Source organism: Neovison vison, chromosome 7, assembly GCF_020171115.1.
Source record: "Neovison vison isolate M4711 chromosome 7, ASM_NN_V1, whole genome shotgun sequence".
Lineage (NCBI taxonomy): Eukaryota > Metazoa > Chordata > Mammalia > Carnivora > Mustelidae > Neogale > Neogale vison.
Genome location: NC_058097.1, coordinates 141,191,296 through 141,211,475, shown reverse-complemented (window position 1 = coordinate 141,211,475; position 20,180 = coordinate 141,191,296).

The following is a 20,180-nucleotide window of genomic DNA, read 5'->3' as shown; positions in this document are numbered from 1 at the left end:
ATGAATAATGTTTTTCTGAAAATAAATAAATTGGAAAAAAAAATGTGGTTCTGACCCTCCAAGCACTCACAATGTAAAGAGAAATTAGGAATATAAACTGTTGATTGTGATAAAAGCAGCTATAATTTTTCCAAGCAGCTAACATATGTCAGACACTGTGCCAGGGGCATCTGTATATTATTAACTTATTCTATCCTTAAGCAACTCAGAGAGGCAGATATAATTATCCCGGGGCACCTGGGTGGCTCAGTGGGTTAAATCTCTGCCTTCAGCTCAGGTCATGATCTCAGAGTCCTGGGATCAAGCCCCACATAGGGTTCTCTGCTCGGCAGGGAGCCTCCTTCCCCATCTCTCTCTCTGCCTGCCTCTCTGCCTACTTGTGATTTCTCTCTGTGTGTGCATCAAAGTAAATAAATAAAATCTTTTAAAATAATAATAATTATTATTATTATTCCCATTTTTATGATTGAGAAAGTTTAGACTCAAAGAGGTTATATAGATTCCCCAACATCATACACTCAGATGACGAGGAAGTCTCCTTTACCATGAGGCTCATATTCTTCCCATCCCATCACATAGTCTTTCCAGAGGAATAGACTAGGGAGTGAAAGAGACTGCAGGAGCAAGATACACAGTGATATCCTGAGAAGTCTGGGACACCAGCTATGTTAGAAAAAAAAAAAAAGGTTCAAGCTAGGTCCTACTGAGAACTGTTGCCAAGTGGTCAAAAACTGAAAGAAGATGAGGCGGAGCCATGGTGTAAGTATTGCCAAAAATCAAAGCTAATGGTCGAATTCTTCCCCAAGCAATCCTAGCACCAAGACTGATGAACAAAGCAAAAGGTGTAAGGAAGTATCAGCAGATGGTGAGAATGCAGCAGCAAGATAAACCACTGAACGTCTTCTATACATAGATTCCGTATTTGAAAAATGGAAGCACCACCTCCTAACGGGGTTATTATGGGATTCAACCAAATTAATGAATGTAAATAATCATCACAGTAAAGTTCTGTATAAACAGTAAAAATGATTTATTATCATGAAGCACTTTATGGTAAACAGTATTCTAAAGGTGCCCCTATAATTTCATTCCCTGGTTATTCAAGCAAACACTAACTGAGGGACTACTGTGAAGAGTTTTTGCAGATGTAATTAAGCATACTAATCAGCGGACTTTAAGATAAAAACGTTATCTTGATTATTCGGGTGGACCCAATGTAATCACGTGGGCCCTTAAAAGGAGAAAAGAAATTAGAGAGATGCCATGGAAGAAGGGAGGAGACATGAGGAAGAAGAGAGGGTCAAAGTATGAGAAACACTGGGTCTACCATTGCCAGCTTTGAAGATGGAAGAAGTGAGCCACAAGCCAAAGAATACAGGGAGTCTCTAAAGTGCTGAACCCCTGGCCAGCAGACAGCAAGGAAATGGGGGCTTCACTCCTACAACTGGTAGAACGGATTCTACCAGCACTCTGAATGAGTTTGGAAGCAGATTCATCTTCAGAGCCTCCACAAAGGAATAAGTCATGCCAACACCTGAACTGTGGCCTTGGGGAATGTCAAGCGGAGAAGCAATGGAGCCTGTTATGCCTGCACTTCTGACCTACAAAAACAGAGAATAAATTTGTGTTGTTTTAAGTTGCTATGTCTGTGGTAGTTTGTTACAGCAGCAATGGAAAACCAAAACACACTTGTTGATTATTATTATTTATCTACCTACTTTAACTCTTTATCTAGACAATGTCCTATAATCATTTGAACCCATATTTTTCTTTTTTTTATTTAAGTTCAAGTCCGTTAACATACAGTGTATTATTGGTTTCAGGGTTAGAATTTAGTGGTTCATCAGTTGCATAGAACACCCAGTGCTCATGACATCAAGGGCCCTCCTTCATGTCCAATCCCTAGTTACCCTATCCCCAACCCACCACCCCTCCAGCAAGCCTGCTTGTTCCCTTTAGCTAAGAGTCTCTTACGGTTTATCTATCTCTCTGATTTCTTTTTGTTTTGTTTTGTTTTGTTTACTTTTTTATTTTTTTTAATTTTTTATAAACATATAAGATATTTTTATCCCCAGGGGTACGAGTCTGTGAATCGCCAGGTTTACACACTTCACAGCACTTACCATAGCACATATCCTCCCCAGTGTCCATAACCCCACCCCCCTCTCCCAAACCCCCTCCTTGCCAGCAACCCTCAGTTTGTTTTGTGTATCTCTCTGATTTTAATCTTATTTTTTCTTCCCTTCCCCTACATTCATCAGTTTTGGCTTTTAAATTCCACATATGAATGAAATCACATGGCTTATTTCTTTCTCTGACTTATTTCACTTAGCATCATACTCTCTATCTCCATCCATGTCATTGCAAAAAGCAAGAGTCCATAATTTTAATGGCTGAGTAATATTCAGGTGTCCACCAATAGATGAATGGATAAAGAAAATGTGGTATATATAATCAATGGAATGTTACTCACTCATTTTTTTCCTTAATCAATTCTAACTTGAAGAGTCCCAAAATTGGCCCCCAAAGACATTCAAACTTTCATCTGCCAATGTGTACAGACATAGGTCTAGACACAAACATGTGAATTGTGAAACTGATTCTTTACACCGGAAAATAGGTGGACATTAAATACTAGAATTGCAAATAATCACTTTTCTTCTTAAAATATTAATAAGAATGAATTATACTTTCAAAAATTAAATTAAAAATTGCACCTTTATTAGGAATAGATTTATTTTGATGAGCACTGATATATAGAACTACTGAATCACTATAATGTATACCTGAAACTAATGTAACACTGTATGGTAACTACACTGGAATTAATTTTTTTTAAATCCACCTTTACTTAAACAATTTTGATTAATACTCCCAAATATTGTTCAATATCTATATACAGCTCTTATGAATATCATGCTGATTAATGGAGCCCTCTAGAACTCTTAAAACATTTAGAGAAACATTTCTCTAAATGCTGGGCAATTTAGATGCTGGGTGGATGCTGGGCAATGCTAGGATACTAACAGATTGTTAGGCAAAATCTATTGCATTCATGTTGCCCAAAAGGGGAGATTCAAGATACCAGTTTTGTCTCCTCTCTTTATCTAAAGCTTCTGCTACTCAAATCCTCCCTGTTATCAAAAGTATCCAGCTCTGGGCGCCTGGGTGGCTCAGTGGGTTAAGCTGTTGCCTTCGGCTCGGGTCATGATCTCAGGGTCCTGGGATCGAGTCCCGCATCGGGCTCTCTGCTCAGCGGGGAGCCTGCTTCCCTCTCTCTCTCTCTGCCTGCTTCTCCATCTACTTGTGATTTCTCTCTGTCAAATAAATAAATAAATAATCTTAAAAAAAAAAAAGGTATCCAGCTCTGACATGAATAGACAAACCCATAAAATCTTCAAGTATTCATATACAGTTATCTTCATTCTGAAAACACAGGGCAAGAGATATGAAAAAGCATTTCCCTGGGGCCTGAATGGTGGTGCTTATGTGAACTAATATTTGGGATGTGGGTCACTATATGCCAGTGATAAGCACCAGATTCTAAAAGAGAGAGCTATCCATATGCTCTTATATAAGTTGTATTTTGGTGTGTTTGTCATCTGCTGGACCCAACAGAGCACAGAGTCCTGTATAGGGACACCCCTCACCCCATTATAAGGGTGATGCCCTACCTCAAGATGTGAAACCAAAGATGCTACTTCCTTTGACTATGTTTTAAACTTGTGCTCCTGGGACGCCTGGGTGGCTCAGTTGGTTAAGCAGCTGCCTTCGGCTCAGGTCATGATCCCAGCGTCCTGGGATCGAGTCCCACATCGGGCTCCTTGCTTGGCAGGGAGCCTGCTTCTCCCTCTGTCTGCCTGTGCTCGCTCTCTCTCCCTCTCTCTCTCTGACGAATAAATAAATAAAATCTTTAAAAAAAATAAAATAAAAATAAAACAAAATAAACTTGTGCTCCTAATGCCACATGCATACATGCCCACACACACATAAACATAAATTCACACACATGCATACTTGTGTGCACATTCTGAAGCCAGTAAAGGGTGCTTTCTTAAAATCAAAGTGTACTCATTGGTATTGTCTAATTTAATCAAAGTCTGCCTTACTTTGTGGGGTCAAGATGTCCATGCTCTGTTGATCAATGAAGGCCAATTGCAATATTATTTCTAGGGCCACCACTATACAATTAGAATCATCTTAATTATAAATAGAAGTTGGGAGCACGATGTGGCTAGAAAAAAATATTAAATCACAACAGAAACATAAAACTTGAATAAAAGATCCATTAGAAAAATGTGCCTTCAGATTGATGATAAATGCTTCACTCATCATTTTTACTGCCAGATTCAAATGATTACCAGATGGTTTTGGCAATTAATTTGCATTCAGCACACAAGTATTGAGCAGTTAACATGCATTCAGTGGGTTTTTCTCTGAAACTTTCTCAATAAAAAAAAAAATGTAGGTTTAAATAATCTATGCTCTGTTTTTCTTCCCAGATCATAGCTCCAAAATACCTACTCTATAAGTTAATCTTTCTCTGCATTATACTTTCCTCCTTTCCCTCCTCTTCCTCCTCCTTCTCCTTCTCCTCCTCCTTCTTCTTTTTTTGAAATGAATATTTGATATGGAAGCTTCCATTCAAAATTCCTTTGTCCTGTCTTTCAGCACAGAGGGGTGAGGTATGAAAAATTAATAGTATTTCATACAGTGTATGTCAGAGGCTATGCATATACATATATTAGAAATAGTAATATTCTTTGAATATAGATATTCAAATTCATACTCAAGTTGAAACAGAAAGACACAGGGCACTATGGAAAGAACATGAAATTTAGAAACAGCCTTGAGGAATGCCTGGGTGGCTCAGTTGGTTAAGCAGCTGCCTTCGGTTTAGGTCATGATCCCAGTGTCCTGGGATCAAGTCCCACATCGGGCTCCTTGCTCGGCAGGGACCCTGCTTCTCTCTCTGTCTCTCTCTCTCTTTCTGAAAAATAAATAAATAAAATCTTTAAAAAAATAAAAATAAATAGAAACAGCCTTGAAATTGAGTTTTCCCATTTGCTAGTTATATGACATTGAAGAGTTTATTAAATTCTCTGAAACTTAGGGATTCAATGGTAAGATATGGATAATTAACATGTGTATTTTAAGCTATTTAAGGTTTAAAAAAGACAAAGGTTATAAATCACATAACCAATGCTTTACCCATGGTAAAAAAAATAAAAAATAAACAAAACTTTTGGTTTCTTTCCCTAGCAGTTACTGAATTGCTATCACATATCAGACAGTTTGCTACTATGTATTTCACTGAATGCATATTTCAGACATCCTGTATGCCAGAGGGTTCCAGAGGGAACCTGATGGAGTTATCCATTCTGTTAGTGGAAAATTGTGGTGCGGGGAGAGGGTCAGCTCAGGGTTCTTTCTGCATGCTGCCCATTGGTGTATATTTGACCTCAGCCTTGAGACTTAAGTCCATAATCCAATATAGGGAACAAAATCCTCCTCCTAAATCTCAGAGAAAATCTCAGATAATCAACAGATTTGTCCTGAAATAGGAAATAGGTAAAGTAGGTTAGAGTCAGGACAGAGATATCAGCTAAGAGTAAATGAGAAGAGACTATTTAGACTAGAAAACCATATGGTGTCACTAATATCTTACCACTGGTCCTAGAGAGAATTTGTTTACAGTTCCTTATTGTCTCAAGGGCTGCTGTAACAAAAATACCATGGACTGGTCAACTTAAAAAAAAAACAGTAATTTGGGCGCCTGGGTGGCTCAGTGGGTTAAGCCGCTGCCTTTGGCTCAGGTCATGATCTCAGGGTCCTGGGATCGAGTCCCGCATCGGGCTCTCTGCTCAGTAGGGAGCCTGCTTCCCTCTCTCTCTCTGCCTGCCTCTCCATCTACTTGTGATTTCTCTCTGTCAAATAAATAAATAAAATCTTTAAAAAAAAAAAAAACAGTAATTCATTTCTCATGAGTCTGGAAGATGAGCAGTCCAGAATCAAGATTTAGTCAGATTCCATATCTGGTGAGAGTCCACCTCCTGGTTCATAGATGGCCATCTTCATATGTCATCATCATAGCCCCAGGGTACAAATGGTGCCCCTGCCAACACAATGGCTCCTGACATGGGAGTTTTGTAGAGCTTTCATTCAGGCAGCAGTGGCAACAGGCCTCATTTCACAAACAGACCAAAGCACACTTACTTAAAATGTGCCACATTCAGGCCAGGGACCAAACACTTCCCTCAATGGGCAAATAATCTTTGCAGATAACAGACCTAAAAGATAAAGTGACCAGGACAAAACAGCAGAGAACACATAGCACACATTACATCAGAGATACTCCTGGAAGGCCCTGGGGAACAGAGAACACTACACAGCAGGGCACTATAGTACCTGTTCTTCGTAAGTCCTTTACCCTGAAGAACAGGTAATACAGCTGACTTTCCCAACACACAAAAACAGACACAGAGACTTGGACAAAATGAAAAGACAGAGAAATTCATACCAAATGAATGAACAGGATAAGGCCATGGTCAGAGATATAAGCAGAACAGTTTAAAGTCATGCCTGATAAAGAGTTTAAAGTAATGATTATTAGGATACTTGCTGGACTTGAGAAAAAAGTGGAAGACATGAATTAGACCTTTAACATCGAGAAAAAAGAATAAAGAGCAGAGATAAAGGATACAATAAGCGGGGCATCTGGGTGGCTCAGTGGGTTAAAGCCTCTGCCTTCGACTCAGGTCATGATCCCGGGGTACTGGGATCAAGCCCTCATCAGGCTCTCTGTTCAGCAGGGAGCCTGCTTCCCTTCCTCTCTCTCTCTGTCTCTCTGCCTGCCTCTCTGCCTACTTGTGATCGCTTTAAAAAAAAAAAAAGGGTACAATAAGCAAAATGAGAAACAGACTTGATGGTATGAGCAGCAGGATGGAACAAGTAGAAAAATGAATTAGTGACTTAGAAGATGGAGTATATGGAAACAAATGAAAATGAAAACACAATAATTCAAGACCTTTAGGATCCAGCAAAAGCAGTTCTAAGAAGGAAGTTTATAGAATACAGGCCTACCTCAAGAAAGCAAGAAAATTTTCAAATAAACAACCAAAACTTACACCTAAAGGAACTAGGAAAAGATGAAGTAACAAAATCCAAAACCAGCAGATGAAAGTAAATAGTTAAGATTTGAGAATAATTTAGAAACTAAAAAACAGTAGAAGAGATCAATGAAATCAGGAGCTAGTTCTTTGAAAAAAATCAATAAAATTGTAAACCTCTAGCCAGACTTATCAAGAAAAAAAAAGAGAAAGGACTAAAATAAATTTATAAATAAGAGAGGAGAAATAACAACCAACACTACAGAAATACAAACAATTCCAAGAGAATATTATGAAAAACTATATGCCAACAAACTGGTCAATCTAGAAGAAATAAATAAATTCCTAGAAATATAAACTACCAGAACTGAAACAGGAAGAAATAGAAAATTTGAATAGAATCCATGAAACAAGATGGGATAGGGAGGGAGACAAACCATAAGTGACTCTTAATCTCACGAAAGGGTTTCTGGGGGGAGGGGGGTTGGGAGAAGGGGGTAGGGTTATGGACATTGGGGAGGGTATGTGCTTTTGGGTAAATTGGAAGGGGAGATGAACCATGAGAGACTATGGACTCTGAAAAACAATCTGAGGGGTTTGAAGTGGCGGGGGGGTGGGAGGTTGGGGTACCAGGTGGTGGGTATTATAGAGGGCACAGCTTGCATGGAGCACTGGGTGTGGTGAAAAAATAATGAATACTGTTTTTCTGAAAATAAATTGGAAAAAAATAAAAAATAAAAAAATTTAAAAAAAAAGAAAAAACTTCTGCACAGCAAAGGAAATGATCAACAAAACTAAAAGGCAATGAACTGAGTGGGAGAAGATATTTACAAATGACATATCCAAAAAAGGATTAGTATCCAAAACATAAAAAGAACCTATAAAACCCAACACCCAAAAAACTATTAATCCATTTTAAAAATGGGCCAAAGATATGAAGAGACATTTCTCCAAAGAAGGCATACAGATACCAACAGACACATAAAAAGATGCTCATCATCACTGATCATCACAGAAATGCAAATCAAAACTATAATGAGATATCACCTCGCGTCTGTCAGATGGCTAAAATCAACAACACAAGAACAAAGTGTTGGCAAGAATGTGGGGGGAAAAGGAACCCTTGTGCATTGTTAGTAGGGATGCAAACTGGTGCAGCCACACTGGAAAATAATGTGGAGGTGTCTCAAAAAGTTAAAAATAGAACTGTGATCCAGCAATTTCATTACTTAGCATTTGCCCAAAGAATACAAAATCACTAATTCAAAGAGATACATGCACCCATATGTTTATTTACAATCGCCAAGTTATGGAAGCAGCCTAAGTGTCCATCAATTGATGAATCAATAAAGAATAAGTGATATATTTGTATATACACACACATACATATAATGGAATATTATTCAGCCATAAAAATGAAATCTTGCCATTTGCAATAACATGTATGGAGCTAGAGACTATAAGGTTAAGCAAAATAAGTGAGTCAGAAAAACACAAATACCATATGTTTTCACTCATATGTGAAATTTAAAAAACAGAACAAACAAGCAAAAGTGGAAAAAAAAGAGAGTGAGAGAGAATGAAAGAGAGAGACAAATCAAGAAACAGACAGTTGTGGAAAACTGATGGTACCAGAGGGAAGATTGGCAGGGGGTGAGGAGACAGATGAAATGGTTGATGGGGATTAATGAGTGCAGTTTTCATGATGAGCACCAGATGTCACATGGAAGTATTGAATCACTATATCATATACCTTAAACTAATATAACACTGTATTTAACTGGAATTTTAAAAAGAAGAAAAAGGAAAAAATCAAAACCTCTCCTTCGACTGATCATAAAAATATTAAACATTCTTGCATTATAAGAGAATAGTAGAAATAAAATCAGTGACACACTGGGGAAAATAATATTTTTTTAAGAAATAAGAGAAAGCATTACTACTCAAACAAAAATAAAAGCTTATTAAAAATAAAAAGAAACAGGGCACTTGGGTGGCTCAGTCAATTAAGCATCTGCCTTTAGCTTGGGCCATGATCCCAGAGTCCCAGGATCAAGTCCCATATCAGGCTCCCCGCTCAGCGGGAAGTCGGCTTCTCCCTCTGACCCTCCCCCATCTCATTCTCTCTTTCTCACTCTCTTTCTCAAATAAATAAATAAAATATTTTAAAAGATAGATAGATGATAGATAAATAGATAGATGACAAAAACTTTCAGAGGACATAACAGGAATTTCAAAATGTGATAATCAGAATGAAAAATTTCAATAGAGGTTTGAACACAAAGTTGAGAAATTATCCCAGAAAGTAGAATAAAAAGAATAAGAATGAAAAAGAAAAAAGATATGAAATTAAAACACCGGTTCCATGTTTTGACATCCAAATATTAGGAATTTCAAAAATAGTGAACAAAGGAATACAAGAAATCATCTTAAAAATAAAATGGGAATTTTTTTCCAGGAAAATAGGAGCTTTCATATTTCTAAGGGTTTACTGATGCCCAGAATGATGGATAAAATAAACCTATCCCAAAGAATGTCAAGAGGGACTGTCAGAGCTACAGGAATAAAGATCATAAAAGATCTATACAAGTTCCATACAAGAAGATCTTAAAGGGTCTATACAGGTTTCATACAAAAAAGAATCAGAATGGCACTGAACCTCCCAAAGAAGACTTGAACAGAGCAATGCCTTAGAAAGTAAAAGGGAAATTTATTTCCAACTGAGAATTCTATATCCAACCAAGTTATCAATTAAGCATAAGAACAGAGTAAAAATACTATTTGACATGCAGTGTTTCAAAATATTTACTGCCAATTCACCCTTCCTTATGAAGTTTTGGGAGAACCTATCAGTCTTTTTTTTTTTTAAAGATTATTTATTTATTTGAGAGAAAAAAAGAAAGAGAGCTTGAGTGAGGGAAGAGGGGCAGGAGAAGGGACTCCCCCTTAAGATAGTCCAACGCAGGGCTTGATCCCAGGACCCCAAGGCCATGACCTGAGCCAAAGGCAGACGTTTAACTGACTGAGCCACCCAGGCACCCCTGTAAGTTTTAAATAATTAAAGAACAAGAAACAGAATCACAGAAATATGGAATTTCTCATTAGGGAGAGGCAAAGGGAAATACCCATAATGATAGAAGGAGTTACCAGGATGAAAACTCACAAGCACAGACTTCAGAACAGAAGATGCTGATCTACACTTCTTCCAGAGACTAAAATTAATAAAATACCTGATTTTTTTAATGGGTTTAGAGGATATTTGCTCAACTTGGGGTGAGTTAAGAAATAAATTAGCTGCAAGTATCCAGAAATGTAGGTGAATAAAAATCAAGACCTTTTTTAACTATACAGAAAAGAATCAGCTAAGCAGGGGAAAAAAAAAGTTTACTTGTTTCTTGACTCTGAATAGAATTAACACAGTCATAATAATGAAACTCTGAGTATTTAATATAGCTAAAACTATGATTTATTTTGAGAAAGTGGGGGATGGTAAGTGTGTATGTGTATGATGGGGCCAGATGGGGGCTGAGAAACGCAAATCAGTTAATTTTCATTTTCCATAGTGGGAAGTTGATAAATGCTTAAAACTAAAATATCAAAGAGTAGCAATATAGGCATATGATTTAGAAAATTGGAGGTAAATATCTAAAATCAACCTAAACTATTAAAAGTGATTACTTCTCTAAAGTGGAAAAATGAGGGTAGAGTACAGATCTGAGGACTGCTCTTCTTTTTACAAAAGCATTGTAGAATGAATTGACCCTTTATAACATGAGCGTATATAACTTGATAAAAATAAATGTTATTTGAAAACCTTTAATGATTCTCCATTTCTCTTAAATTACAGTCTAAATACATGAAAATTACTTTAAAAATCCTTTCTAATCTGGATGTTAATAGGCTCCTTAGTTTTTTATCTCTCTCCACCCTCATATTCTATGTTCCAACTAAACTAAGTGACTTGCAGCTCTTTTCAGATAAAGAAATGGTTTGTAGGCCTTGAAAGGACCTTTGCCTTTATTCTTTAGTCAAAGACTGGGAGTTACTGAAGGGTTTTAGACAGAGTGGTGTATCAGTGTGGAGAATAGATCAAAAGGAGGCCAGTCTATAAGCCCAGAAATCACTTAGAAGACTGTTGCCATGGCAGTGAATGGAAGGAACAGGAACTGAACAATGAGGGATCCAGAAATCTAAATTTTGGTCACTACTAATTTCCTGTACAGCCCAAAGAAATTCACTTAACTCCTCTAATTCCTGGGCCCTGGAACGCAATATACAAATGTAAGATAATTTTCACCCAAGTCTAGTCATTTTTCAGGGTCACCATCTCAGGGGATGTCACCATAAAACACCCAACAGTCCAGAACCTATGACTGATTTTTTTACATCCCCCTTCTCCACCCACATCTTATCAATCACCAAGTCCTTAAGATTTAACCACTAACACTTCTTGAGTCTATTTCTCTCCATCTCTATTAGTATGATGCTAATTCAAGCCACTTTAATCTCACAGTTGAACTTCAACAACCAGTTTCTTATATCCACCTCACCCTCCTCCAAACTATTGTCCACAGTATATCTGGAATGATTTTCAAAAAGCAAACCTGATCAGATTACCATCCCCTGTCTAACACCTGGCTTCCTTTTGTTCTTATGATAAAGATCAAAATCCCAAACACAGACTCCTATTCATGCATATTCTGACTCCTGGAAAGCTCTCTGGCTACATCATATACCATTCTCCTCTACTCACCAACTACACTAGTCTTCAAAAGTGACACGCTTCTTCCCATGGCTCCTACGCATATACTGTTCCCTCCACTTAGAACACCTCTCTCCTCCCTCTTTCCCATTCCCCTTGCTAGTACTTAATCAACCTTTAAGTCTCCGCTCATTCATCATTTCGATTAGAAAGGATTCTTTGATCTATTCCAAACTGGGTTAGCTCTCATTATTCACTTTTAGAATACCCTAGAAATTTTTGTTATAACATTTGCCACCAATGTGAAATAATCATTATTCTTTTGTGTAATTAGCTATTTAAAACTAGCTCCTAAATGAAAATACATAAGATTCTCAAGGACAGAAATAATATATTTTATTTAACACTATAAATACAAGCCTAGAAAAAAATTTGTTACATGGATAAATGAATTAATTAAATAAGTACGTAGGAATATGGCGTTTTCTGTTCTCTCCACCCAATTTTTTTTTACTTTACATCTCTTTCTTGTAGGGGAAGTGTCTTTTAGTATAATAATACAACACAGCTCATTACAAAAGGATGCCAACATTACCAAGTAAAAGGTCAAATTTATCAGAGACACTCTGGACACTGAAAAAAAGGGAAAAAAATGTGAAGACCCAAGCCAGACCAACAGGTTTTTCTGACATTGAACAAAAGAGATGAACAGTTTTAGAAGTGTCAATGAAGACAAAATGTGTGTGTGTGTGTGTGTGTGTGTAGATGATCGATAGATGATAGATAGATGGATAACCTGTAGAAAAGAGATCTCCAAGAAACCATGAGAAGTCTAAAAAGGAATAATAAGGTGTCGTGTCGTGCTCTGGACTGAGGGTAGATATATATGGAGAGCTACAAATAAGGATATTTTAAGGCCATGGACTATGCTAAGCCTTTCCCGACTTGGTGGACTTGACAGAATTTTAAATTTTAAATTTTAAAATGTTTTTTTAAAGGCCTTCTCAGCCTGGAACCTGAGAATTTTATAACCTGGGTCCAACTGCCAGCCTCCGCATCACATAATTCCAGAAACCCTAAACAGCTCAGTGTTTTTTAAGATGCACCACATAAACTCTATGCATCATATTAGCCCAACTCCGCCCCCCATTGGCCTGCATTCCCACTCCCAAAACATTCCTCAAAACCCACCTCAGCTATGGCCACAGTCGCCAAACTGTGAAAAGAACCAAGATGCCCTTCAACGGACAAATGGATAAGGAAGATGTGGTCCATATACACCATGGAGTATTACGCCTCCATCACAAAGGATGAATACCCAACTTTTGTATCAACATGGATGGGAATGGAAGAGATTATGCTGAGTGAAATAAGTCAAGCAGAGAGAGTCAATTATCATATGGTTTCACTTATTTGTGGAGCATAACAAATAGCATGGAGGACAAGGGGAGTTAGAGAGGAGAAGGGAGTCAGGGGAAATTGGAAGGGGAGGTGAACCATGAGAGACTCCATTATTTCCAAGTTGAGTGTCTTCATTTCCAGTCTTGCTTTGCATCTAAGGGTGACCATGTCTTAACCTCCCTTGTAAATTATAAAGCATTTGAGAAACAGACATGAACCTGATTTTTCTTCTCTATAGGTGCTTTTGATGAATTTCATAAATTGGCTGATGATACAGAAAATTTTAAGAAACTTGGGAATCCAACAAGAATTGTCTCAAAAAGGCATTTTCTTGATATCTTGATTTCATTATCATATGAAACTGTTTCCCAAACCAATGTGAACGTCTAACAAATAAGTAAAATTGCACAGCTTTAAGTACATTTGGCCTCCAGACACATTTTTAGTGCTGTTCATCAAAGGCAATGAAAAAGCTAAGCTGTTACTGAAAGGGAAAGGAGAAGAGAAACTTTTGATTTAAAAGGTTCTCATTAATAAAGAATTATGTAGGTATTTCCATTAGAAGAGAAATTATTTAACAACAAGCATGTGTCAGGCCTTATATGAGCTCTAGTGTTATATAGCAAGTTACCTTAAAAGTTAGTGATTTAAAAGTGTTTCACAGGGGTGGTTGAGTATCTCAATCAGTTAGTGTCCTACTGTTGATTTCAGCTCAGGTCATGATCTCAGGTTCCTAGGATTAAGCCCTGCGTCTGACCCTGCACTCGGCCTGGAGTCTGCTTGTCCCTCTCTCTCTGCACCTCAAATGAGTGTGTGTGTGCTCTCAAATAAATAAATAAATAATTTTTTTTTTAAAGACTCTTAACTATAAAGAAAAAAACTGACAGTAACCAGAGGCAGTGGGGGTGGGGGGAGGCCCGCAGGTGTGGAATGGGCGAAATAGGTGATGGGGATTAAGGAGGGCACTTGTGATAAGTACCTGGTGATGTATGGAAGTGCTGAATCACTATATTATATAAACTAATATAACACTGTACATTAACTACATCGATTTAAAATTAAAACTTAATTTTAAAAAACTGTTTCAGTGGGTCAGTAATCTGGGCATGGCTTAGCTGGTTGCCTCAGATTTAGTTTCTCTCATAAGACTATGATTAAGTTCTTGCTCAAGGCTGCAGTCTCACATCCAAGCTCAAGTAGGGGAAGACAGGCTTCCAAGCTCACTCATAATGCCATCAGCAGGTCTTGGGGCCTCACTGCCTTTTGGCCAATGATATCAACTCTTTCCTATATGGACCACTCCACAGAGCTACACACAACACAGCCGCTTGCTTCTCCCAGAATGAGAACTGAAAGAGCAAAATGGAAATCAGTCTTTTTATAAGCTAATCTCAACAGGCACAACCCATCACTTTTTTAACGTTCTATTCATTAGAATCAAGTCATTAGGTCCAGTCTTCCCTCAGAGGAGGAGATTATATCAGGGGATACAAACAGGGACCACCGGGGACCATCACAGTCTCTGATATACAGTATTTCATTTGGTCTTCACAATGGTGCTATGAGGCATGTATAATAATTTCAGCTTTACAGTTGAGAAAATTAGGATTTAGAAACATTGAGGAACTTGTTCAAAGCCATATAGTTAATTTAAAAAAGAAGAAGAAGAAATTTAAACCCAAGACTGATTCCAAAGCCCATTCATTAAGGTAGAGTGACCCATGTGCCCCTGTTCACCTGGGACAGTTTCTGCTCATGCCTGTAATTATTAATGGCATACACATTTATTTCCAAAAAGGTTCAGATTTGGATGATAAATTATAGAGTCATCCTAGTTGTAGATATTCAAAGGAAGTTCATTTCAAAAGTTAGCTCCTCCTGGACCTTTTTCTGATACTCCAAGGTAGGGCCTTATGTGGAAGGTGCACTCAATCCTGATTAACTGAACAAAACCAAATTGATTTCTCAATGTAAATGAACTTAAAACACTTAGAAAACATCAGTATTCATAGGAATTAATAAAATAGGTAATATCATCAGAGAGACAAAGGAAAGACTAGATAACTTTCATTCTTTCTGCATTTACTGAACACCTACCTTGAGCTAGGTACTATGCAGATGTTAATATGTGATTCTTCTCTCAAGGACAAGGTACCCAGCAGAAGCCTAGAATTCTGTAACACAGGTGATCCAGGCAATGATAATGTAAATGTTCTTATATTTCCATGCTTTTGCCTCTGTCACTTCAACTACCTTTGCCTCTCTCACTTCAACTACCCACGTACCTGATGGATTATCTTTTTTATCTTTTTATTTTTTATCTTTTATTTTTTATCTTTTTTATCTTTTTATTATTATCTTTTATCTTTTAAATTATCTTTTAATTATCTTTTAAAATATAGATGAAGTTTCATATTCTCTGAGTCTTCCATGATCCTTTCCCCACCCCTCCAGCAGAGTGGATCACACCTGCCTTTGTTTCCCTGTATTTTTTATCCTAATCTCTACAATATGTACTAACCCTCTGCTGTAAGGACTGGCTAACATAGCGGCCTCCCCTACTTACTGGACTTTAAGCTCCCGACAGCAAGATTCATAACATATGCCAAAACATAGGCGCCCAAGAAATTTCTGTGTTGAATTGAACTAAGCAGAAGGCTAAACATTTATCACTATCATCATCAACCAGTGTGGATGGACTCCCACATCCAGGACAGAGCCTGCTAAAGTACCCTTTTTCCCCCAAATGTAAGACTACACAGAGTGACTACACAGAGTGACTGACCTGGGCTTTCATTTTCCAAGTTAGTTCTGATTAGCTGGACAGGGCTATATGAAGTCTACATTAAGAAAGATGTGGTCCATATACACTATGGAGTATTATGCCTCCATCAGAAAGGACGAATATCCAACTTTTGTAGCAACATGGACGGGACTGGAAGAGATTATGCTGAGTGAAATCAGTCAAGCAGAGAGAGTCAATTATCATATGGTTTCACTCATTTGTGGAGCATAACCAATAGCATGGAGGACAAGGGGCATTAGAGAGGAGTAGGGAATTTGGGTAAACTGGAAGGGGAGGTGAACCATGAGAGACTATGGACTCTGAAAAACAATATGAGGGATTTGAAGTGGCGGGGGGGGGTGGGAGGTTGGGGTACCAGGTGGTGGGTATTATAGAGGGCACAGCTTGCATGGAGCACTGGGTGTGGTGAAAAAATAATGAATACTGTTTTTCTGAAAATAAATAAATTGGGGAAAAAAAAAAAAAAGAAGGACTCTGAGTCTGGATCCAGAGTTAACAACACAGTCATAGTTAGTTAGCTATCTGAGAAAGGAACAAGAACAGGGAGAAAGACCACATGGACCTGTATTGGCCTTCCTGGACATATATATACTTACTTCTGTTGCAAAGGCACAAAAGTATTCATACATTCTCACTAAAGTAAACACAGAAAGAGAAAGAGAGAGAACATAACCGCTTTTCCAGCATCCTCAAATCAAAAGTCTCAGAAATGTTACAAGGCATTAAGAAGCCCTAATCTCAACGAAGGAAGGGATTTTTATCAGTTTAATTTTTTGCTATATCACCAAGCTGTTGTGCAGTTAGAACAGTGCCGGGTACTCAATAAACATTTGCACTCTTATAAATTGTAACAAAAAATGCATTGCTAATTCAATATTTTAGGTACATTATTACTAATACATATTTTTTTTTCTACTCTGGAAACCTAAGCACCATTTCTTACACTGAGTCCAGGAAAAAAGCATTCTGGGTGTTTATTTTTAAAAATATGTCAAGATTTGGGGATGCTTTCCTGTCTCTGAAAATGCTTTTCCCCTTGTCTGGAAAGTCCATTCTTTTTCACCTAGAAAACTCCTATAAACCCTTTAAGGTCCAGCTCAAATGTGACTCCTATGTGAAACCTTTCTAGATTCTCCCAGTAGAGTTCAAGCTAAGTCTCCTATGTTCCTATAGTACAGTTTGGGCTTATATACTTCATAAGGATTCCATGTCTCCAACTCCAGTCAGATAAAAATCTTTTTAAATGAAGGCAATTCTTCTTTGAAATGGTTCTTTTTTAACTTTGAAAACCACAAAATGCATTACATGCCTTCCTGAACGTGATTAGGAGAAAAGAAAACCAACTAAAAGCTTTTACAAGATGCCTTTTCATCACTGCATGGCAGAGAATAAAATCAGTTCTTGTTATTTCTTAGACAGACAGCCCTTCTTTGCCTCCTGGGTTCTACAGCTTTTAGTTCTTCCCATTGTTATAAACCATGACACAGCATGTTACTCACAAAAGAAAATTACTTTTTCAAAGGAGGCACTGAAGCTGCCCCCATGAAGGTGAAGCTTCCAGTTTGTGAAGGTCAGTTGCTGAGGGCAAAGTCATAAGGCAATCTTCTCGAGCATCTTGGGGACCATCTATAACCTACATGTTCAGACCAGGCATAAAAACCCACATTACGACTTATGGGCTGGAGAGATGGCATCTGACCAAAACCCCCTCAATGACAAGGAAACAGAAAAGGAAATGGTTGCGGTCTGATTAAAGCCAGCCCATTGAGTGAGTTCTCAGAGTTCTAAAATTCCCCCAAGAAGGCATGACCTTGTAGCTGTCCAAAAGAAGAATGAGAATGACTGACTTCCTCAAAAATACTGTGCATCTCAATTTCTCGAACGGTTCAATTTCTTCTTCACTATCGTGTTGACATATCTATCTCCCCAAAGTGCATAAGGCTTTACATTTATGATCAGAATTTTTTTTGTTTTGTTTTGGTTTCTTCCAGATGGAGCTGCTCAAACCTTGAAAACTTCCAAAAGACCTCCCCCACTACCCCCACCTCTCTGCCATAACCCAAAAACCTGTGTTACAAGATGTGCCAGACCTGAATGTGGTCTGAAAAGAATAAAGTAAGCCTTAAATAAAACCTGAAGAACTCTGTTTAAAGGGGTTAGGAAATCCCAGATCTGATCCAGGCTGGCATCAACAGGTGAAGGGTCTGATTTTATAGGATAGCATATAGCAGAGGAACCTATGGCCATTTATGATCTTCACTGTCCCTATTTATCTGGTTATATTAGGGCTGTAGTGGGCAGCAGATTTATACATAGAGAATCTGACCCCTAGCCTCAGGCCATATGTACTGTCCAGGGTCAGAGAGGCAGGGATTTACTTTCTTGAGGATTCAAGGAACTTCTTGGGAAATAAATTCAAGGAACTTCATGGGAAATAACACCTCAATAACTTCTCCTTTCTCCCTAAGGAGAGAAAGTTTCATAGTATGGTCAGTCATAAAGACTAAATGCATCTACAGGGTATTGAGGAAAAAATAAAAAACATGTCCATTACCAAGCCTTATTCCAAGGACAATAAGACAGTCCAAATTCTACTCATGTTTAATAAAGGAAATTTCAAACTGGGTGTGGTGCATAAACAATGAATTATGGATCACCAAGAAAAAACAAAATTAAATTAAATTTGAAAAAAAGAAAAAAAGAAATAATAGTAGGGCAGTGTTAAAGAGCACAAAGTATAATAAATGCCAAGGACACAAACTGAAAATTTCAAAAAAAATTTAAAATTTTTAAAAAAAGGAAATTTCAGCACAGCACCAAATTTGGCACTCATCACCTCACCCCCGAGAGGTACTAAGCCTAGAGGCTGAGTATCTTCAGTACCTGTATCCTACTTATGTTAGAGCAGTAAGAGCCTAGACTCCTGAGCTCTACCACTGCTTGAATCTCCTCTGGCCAATAAACCAATCCAACCAGCTGAGTCTGTCAAAATGGTATCATAAATTAATATAAGTGAATGTCTCAGTATCTTTTGCAGTGGTTATTGTATGTATCAACCTGAATGAGCTAACAAATGCCCAGATAGCTGATAAAACATCAATTCTGGATATGGATGCAAGGATGTTTCTGAAAGAGATTAGCATTACATTCAGCGGACTGAGTAAAGAGACCCACCCTTGCCAGCATGAGTAGGTATCAGCCAATCCTTTGAGAGCTCAAACAGAATGAAAAAGTCAAAGAAAAGTGAATTCTCTCTCTTTTCTTGAGCTGGCACACCTATCTTTTCTTGCCCTTCCACTTTGGAGCTTCTAGTTCTCAGGCCTTCAGACTTAAACTGAATGATACCCCAGGCTTTCATGGTTCTCCAGCTGCTGATGGAGAACTGTGGGACTTTCTAGCCCTCACAGTCATGTGGGCCAATTCCTGTAATAAATTTTAACTTACATATATCTATATCTATATATAGATATAGATATCTTATTAGCTGTTTCTCTGGAAAACCCTAACACATTTTCATTCCACAAATATGTACTAAACACCTACAAAGTGGAAGACATTTTGCTAAACTCTCAAACTACAAAGACATGATCCTCCCTTCAAAAGTTCACAGGTTAGCTGGAAACACAGAGAGCAAAGAAATAACTATAATACAACGTGAAGAACGCAATATTAGGATATGCAGAATATTATCCCTGTATATCAAAGAGGTCCCTAACCTAACTTGGAAAGTTCAAGTAAGTTTACATGAATAAAGTAGTTCAAGAATATCCTTTTTTTGTTTGAATATTTTATGTAAGTACATTGAGTACTAAACAGCATAGCAGGAGTTAGTGAGAAGCAGTGTAAGGAACAGGCACTCTAGACAGACAGAATGGCATAAGCGGAAACAAAGATAAGAAAAGAGCTGTGCTCTCTAAGAACCAGAAGCAGTTCATATTGCTGGAAGACAAGATATGAGGCAGCGAGGAAAGGAGATGAAACCCGAGAGGTGGATGGAAGTCAGATCGTGGAGGGCCTTGCATGCCATTTCAACGATCTTGAATTTTACCTGGAGAAAGATGGAGAAGCATTATGACCCCTAATTACTGGCATATACCCAAAAGAAATAAAAACATGTATTTTTAATTCTCTGGAATCAGTGTTTGATACCAAATGACTCCAC